The 25,114-nt window shown below is 43.2% G+C and overlaps 1 protein-coding gene across 5 annotated transcripts in view; it reads left to right on the top strand.

The window, feature by feature from the left end:
- The window catches only part of DENND5A (DENN domain containing 5A), a 125,917-nt gene that overhangs the window by 33,055 nt on the left and 67,748 nt on the right, over nucleotides 1-25,114 (top strand). Inside the window, exon 1 of one of the 5 annotated variants that reach the window (XM_030917677.1) lies at nucleotides 16,632-16,655. The exons of the other annotated variants lie outside the window; for them this stretch is intronic. The gene's annotated coding sequence lies outside the window, so the exon portion shown is untranslated. Of the gene's footprint in view, nucleotides 1-16,631; nucleotides 16,656-25,114 lie in introns of those variants that run through there. 5 annotated transcript variants of the gene reach the window in all.

Raw genomic sequence — 25,114 nt, 5'->3', positions numbered from 1 at the left:
AGGGATGGGCCAAAATAAAGGGATGGCTTTGGCTAGTTGTCTACAGCAGGAGCATGTCCTTAAGGCACAGATTGCTCATGCTCTTGTTTGTGGTTTAAGAACGGAAGCAGTTTTCTGCCCTGGGTGGGCCAGGTGTTCCTTGCTTTCATTCTGGTAAACCCACAACCTTCAGCGTGGGCGTCATGGCCATCACAAACATGTCACAGTGCTGCAGAGATTTTGTTTATGGCCAGATTTTTGGGGGCCTGTTTCCAACAAGATTTCCACTTTCTCCATATCCTCGTTAATACCTGATTTTCATGTTTTGCTGTCATTGTGTTTTAATCTGTATTTCGTTGACTACTACTCAAGTAGATTGAAAAAAAATTACTCATTCTTTGTATTGATATTGTGAATTGTCTGTATGCTGGTTATAATTTCTCTTTTTGCTATTTTTTTTGGGGAGGAATCAGTGGGAAAGATTGAGGTTGGGGTGCTTTTGAATCTTTTGCTTAGGAAAACTGATGAGTTTGCTACAGAATTGGGGTGAATAAAGGAATGTGGTTTGGAGGGTGTATTAGTTTATATTAGTTGCCTTATTTATTTATTTTTTTTTGAGACGGAGTCTTGCTCTGTTGCCCAGGCTGGGGTGCAGTGGCACAATCATGGCTCACTGCAACATCTGCCTCTGGATTCAAGCCATTCTCCTGCCTCAGCCTCCCAAGTAGCTGGGACTACAGGCATGTGCTACCATGCCCAGCTAATTTTTGTATTTTTGGTAGAGACGGGGTTTCACAGTGTTGACCAGGCTGGTCTCAAACTCCTGACCTTAAGTGATCTGCCCACCTCGGCCTCCCAAAGTGCTGGGATTATAGACCTGAGCCACTGTGCCCAGCCTATATTAGTTTACTATGGCTGTGGCAACAAATTACCAGAAACTGGGTGGCTTAAAACAACAATAATTTATTTTCTCACAGTTTTGGAGGACAGAAGTCCAAAATCAAGGTGTCAGCAGGGCACAGTCCCTCAGAGGCTCTTGGAGAGAATAATTCCTTGAGCTTCTGTTGACTGTTGGCATTATGCTTTGGTTTCTGACCACACCACTCTAATCTCTGCCTCTGTCTTCTCATTGCCTTCACCTTCGTGTGTATCTTTTCCTCTGTGGCTATTATTTTAGGGATACTTGTCATGGTATTTTGGGTACACTCAACTACTCCAGGATGATCTCATCTCAGTATTTTTTATTACATCTGTAAGATCCTTTTTCCAAATAAGATAACATTCATAGCTTCTGGCGATTAGGATGTGGATATACCTTTTCTGGGGCCACCATTCAACCCACTCCAGAGGTTCTAAAGGGTAGGTCTTGAATTTTTTTTCTTTTTCTTTTTTTTTTTTTTGAGACGGAGTCTTGCTCTGTCGCTCAGGCTAGAGTGCAATGGCATGATCTCGGCTCACTCCAACTTCTGCCTCCTGGGTTCAAACGATTCTCCTGCCTCAGCCTCCTGAGTAGCTGGGATTACAGGCGCCCGCCACCATGCCCAGTTACTTTTTGTAGTTTTAGTAGAGACGAGGTTTCACCATGTTGACCAGGCTGGTCTCGAACTCCTGACCTCGTGATCCACCCACCTCAGCTTTCCAAAGCATTGGGATTATAGACGTGAGCCACTGCGACCAGCCTTCTTGAATTTCTTAGGGTGTGAGCAAGAAGCAGTCTACTTCAGTCACTATTTGCCTTTCTACTCACCACAGGTAACCAGTATTTTGACTTCTAACAGTAGTTTTTCATGTCTTTGTACTTTATATAAATGTAATTATATACTGTGAACTCTTGTGTCTGGATTCTTTTGTACAATATGTTTGAGAGATTCATTCATATTGTGTGTAGTTTTAGGCTGGTCATTCTCACTGCTATAGAGTTTACCATTGTTGACTTTACCACACCTTATCTGTTAATTCTGCGGTTGATAGGCACATGGGTAGTTTGTAGTTTTTGAGTATTACAATAGTGACATGTTATGAACATTCCTGTATGTGCCTTTTCGTGAATATGGCTTCTGGTCTGTTGGGTATATGCTCAGGAGTGGAATTGCTGGGTCATAGGTGTACATATGTTCAACTTTAGTAGGCGCTGCCAGACAGTTTTCCATAGTGGTTGTACCAGTTTACATTCCCACTTGCAGTGCATGAGAGTGTAGGTTACTCCCTATCCTTACCAACTTTTGGCATTTTCTTTTCATTTTACCTATTCTGGTGGTTATATAATAGTATTGTATTATTTAAATTTGAATTTTCCGGATGACTAATGAAGTTGAGCACCTCTCAAAAGTTTGTCAGGCATTTATATGTCTTTTTTGAAGTGTCTGTTCAGGGCTTTTGCTATTTTTCTTTGAGTGATCTTTTTTTCTTTTTTTTTTTTTTTTTTTTGAGGTGGAGTCTCGCTCTGTCGCCCAGGCTGGAGTGCAGTGGTGCGATCTCGGCTCACTGCAAGCTCCGCCTCCCGGGTTCACGCCATTCTCCTGCCTCAGCCTCCCGAGTAGCTGGGACTACAGGCGCCGGCCACCGCGCCCGGCAAATTTTTTGTATTTTTAGTAGAGACGGGGTTTCACCATGGTCTCGATCTCCTGACCTTGTGATCCTCCCGCCTCGGCCTCCCAAAGTGCTGGGATTACAGGCGTGAGCCACCGCGCCCGGCCGATCTTTTTTTCTTTATTGATTAAATGCAATTCTTTATATGTTCTAGATGTGAGTCTTTTGTTCATTTCTCATATATATATATAATGCAAATATATTCTTGTAATCTGTGCGTTTCCTTTTCATTCTTTTAATGGTGACTTTCAAGGAACAAAAGTTTTAAGTTGTAATGTACAATTTATATGTTTTCTCTTAATGTTTAGTGCATTTTATATCTTTGTTATTGCAGGATCATGAAGATGTTCTGTGTTTTCTTCTAAAGGCTTTTTTGTTTTACCTTTCATATTTAGATCTACAATCCTAGGGCTAATTGTCTTAAACACTCTGCTGTTAACACTACTCTGTACTGCTTGAAAAAAAGCTTCCCCATTTTTTTTTCTTGGCCATTTTTCAGCATTCTGCAAGTGAAAGATAAACATTACCATTGCTCTCACAGCTGGGCCTGAAACAACAAGGCTTTGATTTGACCAATACAGTGCTTTTAATGCACATTTGACAAAACAAAGACTATTTGTGCTTTGATATAGTACCAGTTGGTAAAATTTTAGTGGTTAGGGAACTCTGTTAAAAAAAAAAAAGAGAGAATTTATTGCTATAAAAGTTCTTAAAGGTAAAGGAAACTTTCTCTTATGTTACTGACGGTAAACTAACAGGAAGCTCCCAGAGTCTTTTTTTTTTTTTTGAGACGGAGTTTCGCTCTTGTTGCCCAGGCTGGAATGCAATGGCATGATCTTGGCTCACTGCAACCTCTGCCTCCCAGGTTCAAGTGATTCTCCTGCCTCAGTCTCCTGAGTAGCTGGGATTACAGACATGCACCACCATGCTTTGCTAATTTTGTGTTTTTAGTAGAGATGGGGTTTCTCTATGTTGGTCAGGCTGGTCTCAAGCTCCCGACCTCAGGTGATCCACCTGCCTCTGCCTCCCAAAGTGCTGGGATCACATGCATGAGCCACCGCACCCAGCCTGGCTCCCAGAGTCTTAAATCTGCTTATGTGCTATGGGGAAGAAGAGGCTGCTGGGTGGTCCCTTATAAGTTGTGGTTTGAAATCTGAATTTGTGGACATGTCAGTGTTCTTAGTATAGCCACGTTTGCTGCTGTGGGCTTTGCTGTGGTATACATCCTGTGAAACAGATGTGTGTTGCCACTTTAGTGCAGTAGAGGTCTGCTTCTTAGGAAACATTTGGTAACTTCTAGCACATTTATGTGTCCTGTTTTCATGGCTAAAGATTTTGAGATGACTCTTGCTTGTATGACAGACCTTTTGGAAAGAAAGGAGCTAATATTTGTTGAGTACCTCTTATGCTCCATATAAATATGTCCCATATGCTTTATATATGTTAACTCATTCATTCCTCTCAACAGGCTGATGAGGTAGGTAGTTTTTTGTTTTGGTTTTTTTGACACAGGGTCTTGCTCTGTCACCCAGGCTAGAAATGCACGCTAACTGCTCACTGCAGCCTAGACCTCCAGGCTTAAGTGATCTTCCCCTCTTAGCCTCCCTAGCGGCTGGGACTACAAGTGTGTGCCACTATGCCTAATTTTTGTATTTCTTTGTAGAGACAGGTCTCCCTATGTTGTCTGGGCTGGTCGTGAACTTCTAGGCTCAGGTGATCCGCCTTGGCCTCCCAAAATTCTGGGATTACAGATGTGAGCTACTGTGCCTGGCGCAGGTATTGTTATCCTCATGTTATAGATGAGGAAATTGAGATTTATAGAAAAGATACCCTTAGTGTTTCTACAGTAAGGGCAGAAAGGTGTGATACCTTTCCTCACCCATCATAGGTTCAATGGCTGACACTCCTGCAACTAAAAACAAATTAACAAGAAGAAAGCATAAGAGGCTGGGTGTGGCTCACACCTGTAATCCCAGCTCTTTGGGAGGCTGAGCTGGGAGGATTGCTTAAGCCCAGGAGTTTGAGACCAGTCTGGACAACCCGGTGAGAACCCGTCTGCAAAAAATTTTAAAAATTAGCCTGGCGTGGTGGAGCGTGCCTATAGTCCCAGCTACTTGGGAGGCTGAGGTGGGTGGATCGCTTGAGCTCAGGAGGTTGAGATTGCAGTGAGTTCTGTTTGTGCCACTGCACTCTGGCCTGGGTGAAAGAGTGATACCTGTCTCAAAAAAAAAGAAAAAAAGCGTAAGAAATTTATTTAATTAAAGTTTTACATGCAATGGGAGCTTTCAGAAATGAAGACCCAAAGACCTAGGGAAACTGTTTTTATGCTTAGGCTCAGTGAAGAATGAAGAAGGGGAGAGGCCTGTAGAAATGTTAGTAGACAAAGGGTGTTATCTAATGGTAACAGACTGGGTAGGGGAGGGGGACCCAGCAGGGCCTGTCTGTTCAGATTCTTCTTAGACTCTGTGCAGCATTCCTTCTTCCTGGGTATAGGGCAGGACCCTGCTGGAGCCGAGGGTCTTCAAGGAAGAAGGGAGAGAGTGACATTTTTAGGTGTTATGGCTTACTTTGGGGGAGAGGTGTATGGCTTTTGAGTGGGAGGTAATACTTTCTAGGTATTATGGCTTGCTTTTCTGGTATCTGTGACCCACCTTGGGGAAAGGGGGATTCTGGTTTCTGTGACTTGCTCTGGGGGAGTAAGAGGAGTGAAAGAGGAGGGCAAGGAGAAACTTTGCTTCTGAGGCTATTTCTGAGGTCTTTCAGTCTCCTTTAGTTCATAGTACTCAGCATGGCAGAGTGTCTTACTTAGGGATATCATTTTTTGAGCCTCAATACCAGGCATGACACCTCTGACACCAAATGTGAGTTTTTTCCCCACATTTGTAACTTGGCCAAGGTCTCTGTGATAAATGCATATTTGGGCCAGGCGCAGTGGCTCATGCCTGTAATCTAACACTATGCTAACCAATTCTCCAACTCTCTGGTTACCAACTGGGTGTCCTGCAATTCAATTCAATTATTATTATTATTTTTTTCCAATTCAGTTCAATTCTGACACTAACTACCTGGGCTTAGTGCAGACTCCACAGGTTAAGTGCTCAGTCTCACAAGACTGTCCCCACTTCAGATGCCAATAGAAAGTCCCAGATTGCTGCCTGTCTGTACTTCTGATCAACCTGCTATAAGTCAGGTGTTCCCATGACCCCTTCCTAAGTTTGCATAATTTGCCAGAATGACTCACAGAACTCTGGAAAGTACTTTACTTACTACTACCCATTTATTATAAAGGATATAACTCAGGAACAGCCGAGTGGAAGAGATGGATAGGGCAAGTTGTTGCGGCCAGATGTGTGTGTGGAGCCTTCATGCTCACTTTGGGTGCACCATTCTGCAATACTTAAGTGTGTTCATCAACCCAGAAGGTCCCTGAACCCTGTTGTTTGTTTGTTTGTTTGTTTATTTATTTTTGAGACGGAGTCTGGCTCTGTCGCCCAGGCTGGAGTGCGGTGGCCGGATCTCAGCTCACTGCAAGCTCCGCCTCCCGGGTTTACGCCATTCTCCTGCCTCCGCCTCCCAAGTAGCTGGGACTACAGGCGCCCGCCTTGTCGCCCGGCTAGTTTTTTGTATTCTTTAGTAGAGACGGGGTTTCACCGTATTAGCCAGGGTGGTCTCGATCTCCTGACCTTGTGATCCCCCTGTCTCGGCCTCCCAAAGTGCTGGGATTACAGGCTTGAGCCACCGCGCCCGGCCTGTTTATGTTTTTTTTTTTTCTTTTTGAGATGGAGTCTCACTCTGTTGCCCAGGCTAGAGTGCACTGGTGCGATCTTGGCTCACTGCAACCTCTGCCTCCCAGGTTCAAGCAATTCTTCTGCCACATGCTACCATGCCTGGCAAATTTTTGTATTTTTAATAGAAATGGGATTTCACTATGTTGGTCAGGCTGGTCTCGAACTCCTGACCTCAGGTGATCTGCCTGCCTTGGCCTCCCAAAGTACCGGGATTGCAGGCATGAGCCACCGCACTCAGCCTTATGGGTTTTTAAAATGGAGTTTTCATTACTGTGTTGGCATGATTTTGAAATAATTGCTCATTGGTGATTAACTCACTTCAGCCTCTCTCCTCTCTGCAGGTGGTGGTGGGGAGTTGAAAGTTTCAATTCTGTAATCACCCTTGGTCTTTCAGGTGACCAGCCACCACCCTTAAGCTATTTAGTGGCCCTGGTCACCAGTCATGTCATTAGCATACAAACGCTCTCCTCATCTGGGAGATTCCAAAGGTTTTAGGAGCTGCATGCCAGTAACCAGGGACTAAGACCAAATGTACATTTTTTGTTTGTTTGTTTTTGTTTTTTTTGAGATGGAGTCTTGCTATAGCTCAGGCTGGAGTGCAATGGTGCGATCTCCGCTCACTGCAACCTCCACCTTCTGGGTTCAAGTGATTCTCCTGCCTCAGGCTCCTGAGTAGCTGGGATTACAGGCATGTGCCACCATGCCCGGCTAATTTTTTGTATTTTTAATAGAGACAGGGTTTCACCATGTTGGCCAAGTTGGTCTCAAACCTCTGACCTCGTGATTTGCCTGCCGTGGCCTCCCAAAGTGCTGGATTTACGTGCGCAAGCCATCGTGCCCGGCCACATTTTTTTTTAAATTTAAATTTTTTATTTTTGTAGAGATAATATCTTGCTATGTTGCCCAGGCTGGTCTTGAACTCCTGGCCTCAGGTGATCCTTCCATCTTGGCCTCCCATAGTGTTAGATTACAGGCATGAGCCACTGCGCCTGGCCCAAATATGCATTTTTCACAGAGACCTTGGACAAATTACCTAGAAGAAATTAAACAAAACATGGAACTAGTATTTGAGTTCTAAATTTTCCTATCATTAAAGTCCTGTACCTTCTACTATAGTGTATGTAACACAGAATGTACTGCAGTACCTTCCCAGCTTCATCTGGATGAGATGCCCTTTCAGATTTGAGAGGACTCCTTTGCCTGGAGAAGGAGGTACACATTTACAAAAATGTGCTCATGGGTTCCAAGAGTGACTGGTTTTTAATTATAAATTTGTATGTTTCCATAGCACTTAACATAGAGTTGTATAGATAGTCAGAACTCAATAGAAAAGTGATGGATCAGTTGTTTGAGTAATAATAATGTAATAATGTAGCAAAACGGCTCAATGTGGGATAGATAAGGTCTTTGTAAGTCCCATGGTGATTGAGTGGAGAAAATATCACTCTGTGCTTATTTATTTATTTATTTATTTTTTTGAGATGGAGTTTCACTCTTGTTGCCCAGGCTGGAGTGCAATGGCATGATCTCAGCTTACTGCAACCTCCACCTCCCGGGTTCAAGCAATTCTCCTGCCTCAGCCTCCTGAGTAGCTGGGATTACAGGCATGCGCTACCACGCCCGGCTAATTTGGTATTTTTAATAGAGGCGGGGTTGCTCCATGTTGGTCAGGCTGGTCTCGAACTCCTGACCTCAGATGATCCGCCCACCTTGGCCTCCCAAAGTGCTGGGATTACAGACGTGAGCCGCCGCTCCCAGCCTTGTGCTTATTTTTATAGCTTGGATTTATTGAGAGGGTGTGAGTATGATGTGAGGTTTTGGGTGAATTGTTTTGATTCAGGGTCTTGCACATTCAGTAAATATTTGTAGGACATAGTGATGGATTATGGGGAAATTTTCACCTGAAGGAAGTATGTTAATTTTCACAACTTTTGTTTAGCTTACTTGAGAATAGATTGGTCAGTTTGGTTTTTGCAACTGTGGTAAGAAGAGCTCTGTTATAATTAGCATCTCTGCTTCCTCTTACAGTTTTATGAATTAGAAAAAGGAAAACTTTATTGTGTTAAATACTTCTTCAAGAAGAGTATTTTATGTTGGGTGATACTCTAAATGTGAAATCCTGAATAACCACATTTGAAAAAAACAAAAACAAAAACCTTGAAGATTGAAATAGCCCCAGAAACTTTTTTTCCCCATTGTCAAGGTAAATTATATATAGATTGGAAAGGATAGAACCAAATCAATTAAGAGGAGACTGAAACTGAGATCATTACTCATTTATACAGGATCATTTAATTGCTCTGAATGAAAGTCTCCTGACCCAGACAAATTATACTGCAGGATTCTAGATAATTTTGGGATGAGATCATTCAGTAGATGTCAATAACCTTTGAGGAATCATAGAATTACTGCAAGAAGACATAATCTCAAAACTGGGAAGAAGGTAAGAGCATGGGATGTTCCAGTCAAAATCTAGAGTAGCTTATTAAGGATATAATCTGAGGGTTTAGAAAAAGACCTGATTGATGATGATGATGGTGATGATGATGATGAGAATGATGATGATGATGATGATGATGATGATTTTTGAGACAGGGTCTCACTCTGTTGCTCAGGCTGGAGTGCAGTGGCGTGAGCACAGCTCATTGCAGCCTTGACCTCCCTGGCTCAATCAGTCCTCCCACCTCAGCCTTCCAGGTAACTGGGGCCTAGGCACATGCCAACATACCCAGCTAATTTATTTGTTGTAGAGATAGGGTCTTGCTATGTTGCCCAGGCTGGTCTTGACCTCCTGAATTCAAGCGATCCACCCATCTTAGCTTCCCAAAGTGCTGGGATTACAGGTGTGAACCACGGCGCCTGGCCAAAACTATTATTGTTATTATTATTAATTATATATATATTTTGAGACAGAATCTTGCTCTGTTGCCCAGGCTGGAGTAGAGTGGCATGATCTTGGTTCACTGTAACCTCCACCTCCCAGGTTCAAGTGATTCCGCTGCCTCAGCCACCCGAATAGCCAGATTATAGGTATGTGCTACCATGCCCGGCTGATTTTTTTGTATTTTTAGTAGAGACAGGGTTTTACCACGTTGGCTAGGCTGGTCTCGAAATCCTGACCACAAGTGATCCGCCTGCCTCAGCCTCCCAAAGCATTGGGATTACAGGCGTGAGCCACTGTGCCCGCTCCAAAACTATTATTATTAAGAGCCAACATCTGCCCACTAAGAATGTGTTAGGTCAGACTAACCATGTGTTCATTCAGGTGAGTACATGGATAGAACGGGAAATACTGTCAGCTACCATTTTTGGATTCAAGAATATTTCACAGGAATGACTAGGATATAGTTGGGAATAAGAGAAATTTAAGCTGTATGATGAAATAAGTGATGCAGAAGTAGAGGTTATAGAAAGAAGATGTGACCTAATATCAACACTTTTTAAAAAATGTAAGGCTTTTAGTTGGCTGCGAGTTTGATTTATGGCAAAAGTGTGATTTAGTTGCCAAAAATTGTGATTTTTGGCTTCTATTCTAGAGATACATTGTCAAAAAAGAGGGAGTGGATAGTCCTGTTTTAAATTGTGTTATTAAATAGTTAGATTACACATAGAGTTAGATGTCAGTTCTAGGAACTAGGATTGTGAGGGAACTGAAAACCATGTCATGTGAACTACATTCAAAGGAGCAGATTTGTTTCATAATCAGTAAATGGCTCTGACCCTAGCTCTCACAGAAAAGTTCCAGAAGAACTTGGGGATGGGAAGATGAAAACATTGTTGGGATACTATAGATTTTTTTTTTTTTTTCTTTAGACAGAGTCTCTCTCTGTTGCCCAGGCTGGAGTGCAGTGGTGCGATCTTGGCTCACTGTAACCTCCGCCTCCCAGGTTCAAGCGATTCTCTTGCCTCAGCCTCCTGAGTGGCTGGGATTACAGGCATGCACCACCACAGCTGGCTAATTTTTGTATTTTTAGTAGAGACGGGGTTTTACCATGTCAGTCAGGCTGGTCTCGAACTCCTGACCTCATGATCCACCCGCCTCAGCTTCCCAAAGTGTTGGGATTATAGGCGTGAGCCACCGCGCTGGGCACCATGGATTTTGATAGCACTCACTTGAATAAATATAGATTGGCTAACCACGTAAAGAAGGATATAAAGGTTATTCTAAGCAGAGAATATCATCTAACAAAGAATGAAAGCACGAAAAATCATACCCTGTTTGGGTAACTCAAGTGAATCAGTGTATTAGAGGGAGAGAGCGGGTGGTGGGAGGTGAGACTAGGGATGTTGGCAGGTGCCTTATATGCAGGTGGAGAAACTGGAAACTAGGAAGATAAAGTGATTTGCGTAAGGCTTGAGATATGTTGAACCATGCTAGAACCCCAAGCTTTCTCGCTTCCCTTTGAGAGTTCTCTCCTTCTTCCCTTTAGGCATGTTGTTTTAGTTTTATATTTTATTTTATTTATTATTTTATTTTATTTTATTTTTTGAGATGGAGCCTTGCTCTGTCACGCAGGCTACAGTGAATGGCATGATCTCGGCTCACTGCAACCTCTGCCTCCCGGGTTCAAGCGATTCTCCTGCCTCAGCCTCCCTAGTAGTTGGGATTACAGGCATGCGCCACCACACCTGGCTAATTTTTGTATTTTTTAATAGAGACGGTGTTTTGCCATGTTGGGCAGGCTGGTCTTGAACTCCTGACCTCAGGTGATCCACCCACCCCGGCCTCCCGGAAATGCTGGGATTACAGGCATCAGCCACTGCACCTGGCCGTTTTAGGTTTATTTTTAAATGGTCAGGGCATGCCTCTGTTTATGAAAGGATTCTAAATAACAATCACAGAGGACTATCTTTTATATTCTTTAGTAAGCTAAATAATTTATCAGAAAAGCTGTAACCTACAGGCAACAGGTTGAAGGATGTTAACATTCCCAGGTACCAGTGTCAGATGTTATGCTTTTTTTCTCTCTTGCTTGCTCTGTTGCCCAGACTGGAGTGCAGTGGTGTGATCATAGCTCACGGCAGCCTCAATCTCCCCGGCTCGAGCAATCCTTCCACCTCAGCCTCCCAGATAGCTGGGACCTCAGGCGTGGCGCTATCACACCCTGCTAATTTAATTTTTTTAATTAATTAATTAATTTTTTTGAGATGGAGTCTTACTCTGTTGCCCAGGCTGGAGTGCAATGGTGAGATCTCGGCTCACTGCAACCTCCACCTCCCGGGTTCAAGTGATTCTCTTGGCTTAGCCTCCCGAGTAGCTGGGATTACAGGTGCCTGCCATCATGCCCGGCTAATTTTTTTATTTTTAGTAGAGATGGGATTTCACCATGTTGGCCAGGCTGGTCTTGAACTCCTGACCTCCGCCTGCCTTGGCCTGTTCTGCCCGCCTCAGCCTCCCAAAGTGCTGGGATTACAGGTGTGAGCCACCACGCCTAGCCAGCTATTACAGTTTTAACTTTCAGAGACAAGCAGCTTGTATTCTACATCATGCTACAATCAAGAATTCTTTCTACTTTACCATGCTATTTGCTTCAAAAATGATTCTTTCTTTGACTAGTTCAAATGATAGATGCAGGGATGATCAGTTGCAGCTATAGTGATTTAGCATTTAATAGCTATGTCTGGTAGAAGGTATGCTATATCAAGACCTTGTGGCAACTTTGCTTGTAACTGATGTAATTGCAGCTTACTGCTCCACTGCAGGTAGGGTTGAATTTCAGCATGGAAAGCATGTTCTTGAGGCCTCTTCGCTTTTCCTCATTCAAGGCTGTATCCAGGGTTGATATCTAGCCTATATGCCATATGTGTATGGCTAGTGTTTGTTCTGATTGGTTGGTGCTCACACTGCACAGATGGTTAAATATTTTGAAAATTGTATCTGGTTCTGTTCATCTCTTTCTCTGATCTTATATCTGGCTCTATTCACCCCTATTCTCTGATCTTATGTCAGACCTGAAGTTTCTCTAATTTTTCTGTAGTGTATTTATAGTGAAAAATTGCCTTTTTTCCTTCTCGTGCTCTTAAGTAACTTCATATTAAAAAGTTCCTGGAAACATTAAATTTTGCTTTTACTATTACAGGCCATTATACATTATTTTAAGTCCACTTAGTGATCTAAAAGATTTCAAACATTTATGAGTCAATTAAAGAAATTTGAACACTGACTAGATTTTTGGCATTAGAATTTTTTTGGTAAATTTTTCTAGGTATAATAATAGTATTGAGGTTGTGTTAAAAAAAGAGATACTGTCTTTTAGAGAGACATGCTGAAATATTATAAATAAAATGATATGTCTGGATTTGCTTTAAAATAATCTGGCGTGAGGATATACAGGTAAAGCAAGATTAGACATGCATTGGTAATTGCTAAAGCTAGGTGATAGATACATGGCAGTTCATTGTACTTTTCATGATAAAATGTTAGAAAAAGCTCATGTACTCTTAAAAGACTCCTGCATTTGTAAAATTATAATTGGATATTAAAAATTCTCACTGGGCGCAGTGGCTCGCGCCTGTAATCCCAGCACTTTGGGAGGCCAAGGCGGGCGGATCATGAGGTCAGGAGGTCAAGGCCATCCTGGCTAACACGGTGAAACCCCATCTCTACTAAAAATATAAAAAATTAGCCGGGCGTGGTGGCACGCGCCTGTAGTTACAGCTGTTTGGGTGGCTGAGGCAGGAGAATCGCTTGAACCTGGGAGGCAGAAGTTGCAGTGAGCCAAGATTGTGCCACTGCACTCCAGCCTGGGCAACAGAGCGAGACTCTGTCTTAAAAAAAAAAAAAATTCTCTGTTAGTTAAAGACATTATTGGCAATTATAACTAATTATAACTTCTGATTTCCTTGTAATAATTAGAAATATACATGGGTTTGGCTGGGTGCAGTGGCTCACCCCTGTAATCCCAGCACTTTGAGAGGCCGAGGCAGACTGATTGCCTGAGGTCAGGAGTTCGAGACCAGCCTGGCTAACATGGTGAAACCCCATCTCTACTAAAAATACAAAAATTAGGCCGGGCGCGGTGGCTCAAGCCTGTAATCCCAGCACTTTGGGAGGCCGAGACGGGTGGATCACGAGGTCAGGAGACCGAGACCATCCTGGCTAACACGGTGAAACCCCGTCTCTACTAAAAAATACAAAAAACTAGCGGGGCGAGGTGGCAGGTGCCTGTAGTTCCAGCTACTCGCGAGGCTGAGGCAGGAGAACGGCGTAAACCCAGGAGGCGGAGCTTGCATTGAGCTGAGATCCTGCCGCTGCACTCCAGCGAGACTCCAGAGCGAGACTCTGTCTCAAAAAAAAAAAAAAAAAAAAAAAAAACAAAAATTAGCCAGGCCAGGCGCAGTTGCTCACACCTGTAATCCCAGCACTTTGGGAGGCCAAGGCGGATGGATCACCTGAGATCAAGAGTTCGAGACCAGCCTGACCAACATCATAATAGAGAAACCCCATCTCCATTAAAAATACAAAAATTGGCCAGGGGTGGTGGCAGACACCTGTAATCCCAGCTACTCGGGAGGGAGGCTGAGACAGGAGATTCGCTTGAACCCAAGAGGTGGAGGTTGCAGTGAGCTGAGATCACACCACTGCACTCCATCCTGGGTGACAGAGCGAGACTCCATCTCAAAAAAAAAAAAAAAAAAAGAAATATACATGGGGTTAATATATTTCCAACCAAAGGCAAAGAAATCTGATCTTTTAATTAGCTTATATAATATTTTTACATACATTTCCAAATAGCTTTTTGAAATATTAAAATTGATGCCTCCATTATTATTAATTCCTTTTTGGGATTCTAGTTGGGAGCCATTGACATTAAAATTTTTGACTAATCTTGTTTGTATCTAGACTTTTTTTTTTTTGAGACAGGGTGTCATGTTGTTGTGCCTAGGCTGGAATGCAGTGGTGCCATCTCAGCTCACTGTAACCTCTGCCTCCCAGACTTAAGCAGTTTTCCCACTTCAACCTCCTGATTAGCTGGGACTAAAGGTACATGCCACCATGCCTGGCTAGTTTTTGTATTTTTCAGACAGGGTTTCACCATGTTGCCCAGGCTGGTTTTGAACTCAGTTCACGTGATCCACCTGTCTCAGCCTCTCAAAGTGCTGGGACTACAGGCATGAGCCACCATGCCCAGCCTCTGTCTAGACTTCTTAACTCTGGAGTTGTATTGCTAATTAATAAATATTTTTAGTCTTTTTTCTTTTCCTATGTATGTTGCTTTAATGGTTAGATTGTATTCCATTGCCTTGATGTGCCAAACTGTCTTCTTGTTGATAGGCATTTGCTTTGCTTTTTCTTTTTCTTGCAGATTTAGCAGATCAAAGGGTGTGGATTTTTTTAATAGCATTTATGATGTCATTCCAGATTGGAAGAGCCTATAATGGCCTTTAATAGTAAAACATTTTATGTTTCTAGGAATTTTTTTTTTTTTTTTTTTTTTTTTTTTTTGAGACGGAGTCTTGCTCTGTCGCCCGGGCTGGAGTGCAGTGGCCGGATCTCAGCTCACTGCAAGCTCCGCCTCCCGGGTTCACGCCATTCTCCTGCCTCAGCCTCCCGAGTAGCTGGGACTACAGGCGCCCGCCAGGTCGCCCGGCTAGTTTTTTGTATTTTTAGTAGAGACGGGGTTTCACCATGTTAGCCAGGATGGTCTTGATCTCCTGACCTCGTGATCCGCCCGTCTCGGCCTCCCAAAGTGCTGGGATTACAGGCTTGAGCCACCGCGCCCGGCCGTTTCTAGGAATTTTTAAAATATAAAGTTATTTAAGAGCATGAGGAGCAAAAAAAGGGAATTTTCTCCTGTAAATATACCACAGACAAATTAGAGAAACTTCAGATCTGACATAAGATCAGAGAAGAGGGATGACTCGAGCTAGATATGATTTTCAAAATATCCAAAGGTGTCACTTTGTGTGTTGGGACCTATTCAGTGTTTTTTTTTGTTGTTGGTGTTGCTGTTGTTTGTTTGTTTGAGATGGAGTCTTGCTCTGTCATCCAGGCTGGAGTGAAATGGCGCTATCTCGGCTCACTACAACCTCTGCCTCCCAGGTCAAGAGATTCTTCTGCCTCAGCCTCCCAAGTGTAGCTAAGACTACAGGCACCCGCCACCATTCCCGGCTAATTTTTGTATTTTTAGTAGAGACAGGGTTTCACCATGTTGGCCAGGCTGGTCTTGAACTCCTGACTTCAGGTGATCCACCCGCCTCGGCCTCCCAAAGTGCTGGGATTACAAGCATGAGCCACCCACTCCCGGCCAGTATTTTCATTCATATTTTTTTCTTGTTGAATTATTATTATTATTATTTTTGAGACAGAGTTTTGTTCTTGTTGCCCGTACTGGAGTGCAATGTCATGATCTCGGCTCACTGCAACCTCCACCTCCTGGGTTCAAGTGATTCTCCTGTCTCAGCTTCCCAAGTAGCTGGGATTAGAGGTGCCCGCCACCACATCCAGCTAATTTTGTATTTTCAGTGGAGACAGGGTTTTTCCATATTGGTCAGGCTGGTCTTGAACTTGTGATGTCAGGTGATCTGCCCGCCTCGGCCTCCCAAAGTGGTAATGATTACAGGCGTGAGCCACTGTGCCTGACCTGAATTATTTTTAAATATCATACGTTGCAAGCAAACTATCATTTTTTGCAATTTATAAGAAAGTTATGCCACAGGCGTTTAAGCACATCTTTTTTTTTTTTTTTTTTTTTTTTTTTTTTTTTTGCTTTTAGTGTTCTTTGTCCTACTTTAATTTTTTTATATGACTTTTCTTATATACCACCTTGTTTTTTGAGGTGGGTAGGTAGGTGGGACATAAACCACAAATTGAAAAAACAAAACAAAACCAATCTCTCTTCAGAATGTTTTGTAGAGTAAGGTATTAAGCCTCATTTGAATAAAATTCCCTGGGCTTCTAGAGTACTTTAACTGAGCCCCTCTTTCCTTTCTTTCTAAATGATGATATCCAATCAGAAAAAACGTTAATCTACTGCATTACTCCACATTCTTTGTCTTTGAGATTTGTAACATCTGAAAAATTTCTTTTCGTTATAGAAGTCTGTTGTGATTTGTCCCTTGTGCAGGACCTCTAATGGACACCTTAAAGCAGTGGCTTAAAGTATTTTTTGGCTCACAGATCCCTTGGAAAATATGATGCAAGCTGTGGATTCTTGCCTGAGCCCCATCAGTCAGGATCGTTTGAGGTGTTGGCCCGCCAGGCCTATTGCATTAAAATCTTGGGATGTCCCTTCGCTTTATCTTGGAGTTACCCTTTGTCACTCTCTTTTGATGGCTCCAGTTTCCTCCATCCCGTATGTAAGTCGTTTTTTTGTTAATTCTCGTTTTGGCAGAGCATATGCTTCCTGAGAAAGGATGCATAGAAAATACATTTTGTTTTTGAGATTATATGTTTGAAATTGCTTTCTTTTACTCTCTTACTTTACTTATTATTTGACTGAGTATATAATTCTAACTGGAAATAATTTTCCCACAGAATTTTGAGGACATTGCCTTATTGTCTGCTAGCTTCCAAAGTTGGTATTGAGAAATCCAGTGCTATTCAGATCTCTTTCCTTGGTAAATTTGTTTCTTCCTGGAAACATCTAGAATTTTCTCATTGTCCCTGGCATTCTGAAATTACATCATGACGTGTCTTGGTGTGGGTCTGTTTTCATCCACTGTGCTAGATCATTGAAGAGCACTTTCAATTTGGAAATTCATGCCTTTCATTTCTGGGAAATTTTATTATTTTGTTGATAATTTCCTCCCCTTTATTTTCTCTCTTTCCTCTTTATGGCATACTTTTATTTGGGTTTTAGACCTCTTGGATGGACTCTAATTTTATTATTATTTCTTAAATAAATAAATTTATTTTATTTTATTTATTTATTTTTTTGAGGTGGAGTTTCGTTCTTGTTGCCCATGCTGGAGTGCAGTGGTGCGATCTTGGCTTACTGCAACCTCCGCCTCCTGGGTTCAAGTGATTCTCCTGCCTCAGCCTCCCAAGTAGCTGGGATTACAGGCATATGCCACTACGCCTGACTAATTTTTATTTTTTTAGTAGAGGTGGGGTTTCCCCATGTTGGCTAGGTTGGTCTCGAACTCCTGACCTCAGGTGATCCACTTGTCTCAGCCTCCCAAAGTGCTGGGATTACAGGCGTGAGCCACCACACTGGCCCAATACATTTATTTTTGATACAAAGTTTCACTCTGTCACCCAGCTGGAGTGCAGTGACATGATCACAGCTCACTCCAGCCTCCATCTCCCGGGCTCTAGCCATCTTCCCACCTCAGCCTACTACAGGCACACTCCACTACACCCAGCTAATTTTTGTATTTTTAGTAGAGACAGGATTTCGCCATATTGCACAGACTGGTCTCAAACTCCTGGGCTCAAGTGATCCACTCGCCTCGGCCTCCCAAAGAGCTGGGAGCCGCTGCACCCCACCTAAGCATGAGCTGAGCCTAAGTGTGAGCCACTGCACCCAGCCTAATTTTATTACTATATTTTCTCTAATTTTATTTCTTTTGTCCTACTTTTGAGGATATTTCCTCAAATCTGTTTTCTAACTCTTCTATTGAGTTTAAAATTTTTCTAACACCATTTTGATTTCCACAAGCTTGTTTTTATTTTTATTTATTTTTTCGAGACAGGGGCTTGCTCTCTCACCCAGGCTGGAGTGCCATGGTGCTATCTCAGCTCACTTCAACCTCTGCCTCCTGGGCTCATGCAGTCCTCCTGCCTCAGCCTCCTGAGTAGCTGAGACTACTGGTGGGCACCACCATGCCTGGCTAGTCTTTTAATTATTATTTTGTAGAGATGGGGTCTTGCCATGTTGCCCAGGTTGGTCTCAAACTCCTGGACTCAAGCAATCTCCACCCACCTTGGCCTCCCAAAGTGCTGAGATTACAGGCATGAGCCACTGCCCGCCCTTGTTTTATTTTCTGAATATTCTTTTAAAACAACAGTCTATTCTTGTTTAATATATACAGTATCATCTTTTATCTCTGAATATCTTTTATCTGTGATAATTTTTGTGTATGGGAAAAGATACTTTGTTGGAAATGACACATGCTTTGACAGTAGGATACTATATTTTACTAGCATGCCAAATTTCTTTTGTTGTCTTTTTATTTTTTAAATCACTTTATGAAGATGTAATTTACATAGCCTACATACCTGCTCATAGTATACAATTTCTGTTTTTTAGTATATTTGCAGAGTTGTGTAATCATTACCATAATTTAATTTTAGAACATTTTAATCACTTTAAAAAGCAACCTTGTACTACTTAGCAGTCACTCTGTATCCCCTCACCCCAGGTAAACAGTAATCTACTTTCTGTCTCCATAGATAGGCCTTTTCTGGGCAATTAATTAATTAATTAATTTGAGGCAGAGTTTTTGCTCTTATTGCCTAGGCTAGAGTGCAATGGTGAGATCTCGGCTCACTGCAACCTCCGCCTCCTGGGTTCTAACTATTCTCCTGCTCAGCCTCTCAAGTAGCTGGAACTATAGGCGTGCCCCACCATGCCTGGCTAATTTTTGCATTTTTAGTAGAGATGAGGTTTCACCATGTTGGCCAGGCTGGTCTCAACTCCTGACCTCAGGTGATTGGCCGCCTCAGCCTCCCAAAGTGCTGGGATTACTGGCGTGAGCCATCGCACCCAGCCAGGACATTTTATATAAATGGAATGATAAAGTATGTGATCTTAGGGGCCACTTGACATGTTTTCAAAGTTCATCTGTGTCATAGCATGTAACAGTACACCATTCTTTTTCATGGCTGAATAATGTTCCATTGTATTATTATACATTTCATTTATCTGTTCATTAGCTGATGCCTGCTGATTCTTTTGTATTTATTTTTTTGAGATGGAATCTTGCTCTGTTGCCCAGACTATAGTGCAGTAGTGTGTGATCATAGCTCACTGCAGCCTCGAACTCCTGGGCTTAAGTGATCCTCCCACCATAGCCTCGTGAGTAACTGGTACTACAGATGCATACCACCATGCCTGTCTTATTATTATTACTGTTTTTATTATTATTTTGAGATAGGCTCTTGTTCTGTCACCCAGGCTGGAGTGCAGTAGCACCATCACAGCTCGCTGCAGCTCAATCTCCCAGGCTCAAGCAATCCTTCCACCTCAGCCTCCAGACTAGTAATTATTAATTTTTTTTTAGAGACAGGATCTCGTTACGTTGCCCAGGCTGGTTCTGAACTCCTGGCCCCAGGCCATCCTCCTGATTAACTGTGATTACAGGCACGAGCCACAGTCCCTGGCCTTGCTGGTTCTTAAATAGGCTTTTCGTCAGTCCTCCTGTTTTTAGCTCCATCTTTATCCCCACTTTGAAAGGTGCCTAATGCTACAAGTTCCTGAGCTTTCTGAAGGTTATGTTGTATCTCAGCCTTTCTCAAGCCTACTGTTAGTAACCACTCATTCATCTGCTTTTCAGCTTCTAAAATGTTTACTATTACCTTCACTGTCATTTTGTGGGTTTGTGCCACTCCCCATCCCCCATTGTTTTAGCAAGGTTTTGGAAAGAGAGAGGTAGCCGAGGAAGAGCTAATGCATACCTTCAGTCCTCAGTCTTTCACTGAAAGTTTAAAAGGTGGGATTCCCATGCTGTGTCAGGCTCTAGGCCCAATAGTCATGGAATGACCAAGCTGGAAAAACCTTTAGAGATGAACAGCTAGTCATGTACTTCATCTTTCAGCTGAAGAGAATGAGACTCACAGGACTCAGTAAATTGTTTAATGTCATACAATTAGTAAGTAGCCAAGTTAGGTCCTTAATCCTGTCTCCTGCCTTCTTGACTAGTTGCTCAGACTTAATTTAGGCTGATTACTTTAACATTCAGTATTGAGGAGAGCATGGGGACCCTTGCTCAGATTTGCTCTCTGCCACTTTTTAGTTACAGAAATGGATTTGCTTAAGCCCAATTTTCTGGAGGGACTAGCTTTTAGAGAAAGGTGTATGTGTACCTACCTGTGGAGCCTCTGGGAGCTCACTGTATTTGAAAGAGTGTGTGTATACATCTAACTAATTTATTAATTATATAAAAGAACGGCTGGGCACAGTGACTTACGCTTGTAATCCCAGCACTTTGGGAGGCTGAGGCGGGCAGATCTTCTGAGGTCAGGGGTTCGAGACCAGCCTGGCCAACACGATGAAACCCTATCTCTACTAAAAACACGAAAACAATTAGCTGGGCATGGTGGTGCGTGCCTGTAATCCCAGCTACTAGGGAGGCTGAGGCAGGAGAATTGCCTGAACCTGGGAGGTGGAGGTTGCAGTGAACTGAGATCGCGTCACTGTACTATAGCCTGGGTGACAGAGCGAGACTCCATCTTAAAAAAAAAAAGAAAGAAAAGAACACAGGATTGGGTTTCTTAGACTGGTCTAAAAGACCATGAATTGGACAGCTGGTTGCATCACCCACTAAACAGGAAATTATGTGAGTTTCAGATGTTACCTGACAGATGTGTGCTCTGAAGGGCATTTGACTGGGCTAAAAGGAAGGCAATGTGAACAAAAGTACTTTCAGTTTGTCCTAGATGTAGTTTGGAACAGTCCTGACTAGATAGGTTCTCAAACCCTAGTCTTTCTAAAACTGCTCACATAAGAAGTTCAGCCATTTTAGAAATACTGGGTACATGAGTTGGATCACGTGTGGTACCTGGAAGATGTTAAGCAGGAGGCAAAACATCAATAGGAATAATGGCTGTGTATACAAACCTAAAACGATCTGACAAAGTAAATGTGTTGAGAAAGAGAGTGAACAAATCTGCCTCGAGAAAACAGGATTAACAGCGTTTATCTTCAATTTACATTGAAAAGCCTGGTCAGCAGCTTTCCTGGGTTAGTGCCTTGGAAGAGGACTTAGAAGTGGCCTGTGGGACCTGTGCGGTGGCTCATACCTGTAATCCCAGCACTTTGGGAGGCCAAGGTGGACGACGGATCACTTGAGGTCAGGAGTTCGAGACCAGTCTGGCTAATATGGCACAACCCCATCCTTACTAAAAATAGAAAGATTAGCTGGGTATGATGGCAGGCGCCTGTAATCCCAGCTACTTGGGAGGCTGAGGCAGGAGAATCAGTTGAACCTGGGAGGCAGAGGTTGCAGTGAGCCAAGATTGTGCCACTGCACTCCAGCCTGGGTGACAGAGCGAGACTCCATCTCAAAAAAACAAAACAAAACAAAACAAAAAAGGCCTGTGGGTGGGGGTTTGGGGGTCAGTGGACAGTTCACTGCTTGTATTCTGGGTACTTATTTGCATGACTCTTGAGCACCACAGTCAGCTGGTGATGTGGGCCAAGGTAAAGCCTGTCTCTTCAAGGAAGTGCTGAGGTTACAAGTGTGAGCTACCACGCCCAGACAGCTCTTTCTTTCTCTAATCCTTTTTTCTCTCTATTTCCGATTGGATAATTTTTGTTGTTCTTTTTTCAAGGTCAGTAACCCCTCTGTCATTTCCAATCTGCTTTTAAGCCAGCCCACTGCGTTGTAATGTCTGTTTCTGTTGCGATCTTTTTTTTTTTTTTTGAGACGGAGTCTTGGTCTGTTGCCTCGGCTGGAGTGCAGTGGTGCGATCTTGGCTCACTGCAACTTCCGCCTCAACCTCAAGAAATTCTTCTACCTCAGTCTCCCGAGTAACTGGGACTATAGGCGCACGCCACCACGCTCTGCTGATTTTTGTATTTTTAGTAGAGACGGGGTTTCACCATATTGGCCAGGCTTGTCTCGAACTCCTGACCTCATGATCCTCCTGCCTCAGCCTCCCAACGTGCTGGGATTATAGGCGTGAGCCACCACACCTGGCCTGAGATCTATTTTTTCATTCATTATGATCATACCTGCTTTAAAATTTCTGTTTGCTAATTCCAGTATTTGAGTAAACTCAGGGTTGGTTTCTGTTGATTGACTCGTCTCTTGAGAATAGGCCATATTTTTCTGTTTCTTTATATGCTGAGCAATTCTGGATTGTAAAGAACTAGATTCTGTTACCTCCCTCCAGAGAGCATTCTTATTTTATTATTATTATTGTTATTATTTTTAAGTTAACTGTTTCCCTGTAGTGAGTGGCAACTTAAATCTCAGTTCAGTTCTTTTACCCTTAACTTGGCTGCTTGGGGTCTGCTCCATGCATGCGTGGTTCAGGGATCAGCCAGGTTTGTAGGCAGAGTTTGTACATAGATTTTTGGGTCTTCGCTTCTGTGGTTCTCTCTGGAATTTCCCTCTTTCACTTCTCAGCTGCTGTGGTTTGCCTTAAAGTTTGTCCTCTGGTTTCTTAAGCTAGTAAGATTATGAGTTTTTGAGTTTTACCCACCTCTTATGACAGACAGATACTTGCCTGACTGGAAGCCATAAAAAAGGGAAACTCACCCAGTATCATTACCTTCTTCGAAATGATGACCTTTTCCCCTGCTTGAGAATCTTCTTGCTTTTTAATTCTCCAGACAAGCTCATACTTGTCTGCAGGAAAATTGGTCTGATAGGAGCTACTCTGCCATGACTGGAAGCAGAACCTCTGTGAACTAGATATAAAGTATTCTGTTGATAAAATCAATGTTTTCCCATTGTAGTTTCACAGATCTTTATATTACTCTCCCTATCACCTTCAAGAGGCCAGATATAAAAATGTCTTTAAACTGGGTGTGGTGGAGCATGCCTTTAAAGGGAGGCTGAAGTCAGAGGATTGCGTGAGCCCAGGAGTTTGAGACCAGCCTGGGCAACCTAGCTAGATCCTGACTCTACAAAAAAATTTAAAAAATTAGCTGGATGTGCTGGTCCCAGCTACTCTGGAGGCTGAGGTGGGAGGATAGCCTGAGCTCAGGAGGTTGAGGCTGCAGTGAGCCGTGATTGTGCCACTGCACCCCAGCCTGGGCAACAGAGTGAGACTATCTCAAAACAACAACAAATGTCGGTTTGTTTCTGGCTTGGTCAAAGCAGAACAGATAAAAAACCTATTAGAAGTTCTTGTAAGACATGTATGGTTTAAAAAAAATCTTTTATGATTGATTTGAACTGTACTTCCTTGGAAGCAGATTCACAAGGATAGACTGACTACTTTTGAAATTGTTCTTAGAAATGGGCTTAAGATCTGATATCTAGATCTGCTGATGTTTTTATAATCTGTATGTGTTGGACAAATAATTATTGTTTCTAGGACAATAGGACAGTTGTGGTGGTGATGTCATATTCCTAATATTGTTTGAATTTCCAGGGGTCTAAATAATTGAAATTTAAGGTACCTGTGATACACGGGTTTCAGGAGGTGGGCCTGTGTAGGTGTTTCTGAGGATTAAGTTTTCCTACTGTTTCTTCCTTTTTTTTTTTGAGATGGAGTCTCGCTGTGTCACCCAAGCTGGAGTGTAGTGGTGTGATCTCGGCTCACTGCATCTTCCATCCCCTGGGTTCAAGGGATTCTCCTGCCTCAGCCTCCCGAGTAGCTGGGATTACAGGTGTCCGCCACCACACCCAGCTAATTTTTATATTTTTTTAGTAGAGATGGAGTTTCACTATGTTGGCCAGGCTGGTTTCTAACTCCTGACCTCAAGTGATCCACCCACCTTAACCTCCCAAAGTGCTGGAATTGCAAGCATGAGTCACGGTGCCCAGCCCCTTACTGTTTATTCTTAAAATGCAGCCCTAGGCCGGGCGCGGTGGCTCAAGCCTGTAATTCCAGCACTTTGGGAGGCCGAGGCGGGCGGATCACGAGGTCAGGAGATCCAGACCATCCTGGCTAACATGGTGAAACCCCGACTCTACTAAAAAATAAAAAAAAGAAAAAAAAAACTAGCCGGGCGAGGGGGCAGGCACCTGTAGTCCCAGCTACTCGGGAGGCTGAGGCAGGAGAATGGGGTGAACCCAGGAGGTGGAGCTTGCAGTGAGCCGAGATCTGGCCACCGCACTCCAGCCTGGGCGACAGCGAGACTCCGTCTCAAAACAAACAAACAAACAAAAAAAAACTCAGCCCTAAGTAAATGATGAGTGAATCATTTCAATAAAAAAAATCTTAGGTTTGTGAATCCCCTTCTCTTACCTTTTCTGGCACTCTTTGTGGAGTGACTGAAATGAATATGATTTGTTTTCAGGGCCCTCATACTTCTTTATACATCTCCTTTCCTCTTGTAGAGAAAATACTTTGCTCTTGCTACTGGTCTAGTCTAATTCACAGAAGGACGTTTGTCTAACTTTGGCACCCCGTATAGTCCTTTATTCAGAACTGGACTCTTTAACAAGACTTCTTCCCTTAGCTAATTTAAAGAAGGGGCAAATGTGGAGAGGTGGTGGTGGGGACAGAGGCTTTAACAATTACTTCTCCCGTGATTCATAGCCTTTCTCTCCCTTTTGGCCACACTTCAGATCAGCTGGTCATGCTCACCTTTGGCGCCATTCTTCTTCTCACTTTTTTTTTTTTTTTTTTTTTTTTTGAGACGGAGTCTGGCTCTGTCGCCCAGGCTGGAGTGCGGTGGCCGGATCTCAGCTCACTGCAAGCTCCGCCTCCCAGGTTCACGCCATTCTCCTGCCTCCGCCTCCCAAGTAGCTGGGACTACAGGCGCCTGCCTCGTCGCCCGGCTAGTATTTTTTTTGTATTCTTTAGTAGAGACGGGGTTTCACCATATTAGCCAGGATGGTCTGGATCTCCTGACCTCGTGATCCGCCCGTCTCGGCCTCCCAAAGTGCTGGGATTACAGGCTTGAGCCACCGCGCCCGGCCTCTTCTTCTCACTTTTTAAAAGTTCTCCCCTTAATCACTCAGCTTTTCTATCT

This window comes from Rhinopithecus roxellana, chromosome 15 (genome assembly GCF_007565055.1).
Source record: "Rhinopithecus roxellana isolate Shanxi Qingling chromosome 15, ASM756505v1, whole genome shotgun sequence".
Lineage (NCBI taxonomy): Eukaryota > Metazoa > Chordata > Mammalia > Primates > Cercopithecidae > Rhinopithecus > Rhinopithecus roxellana.
This window is presented reverse-complemented; position numbering and strand designations above follow the sequence as displayed.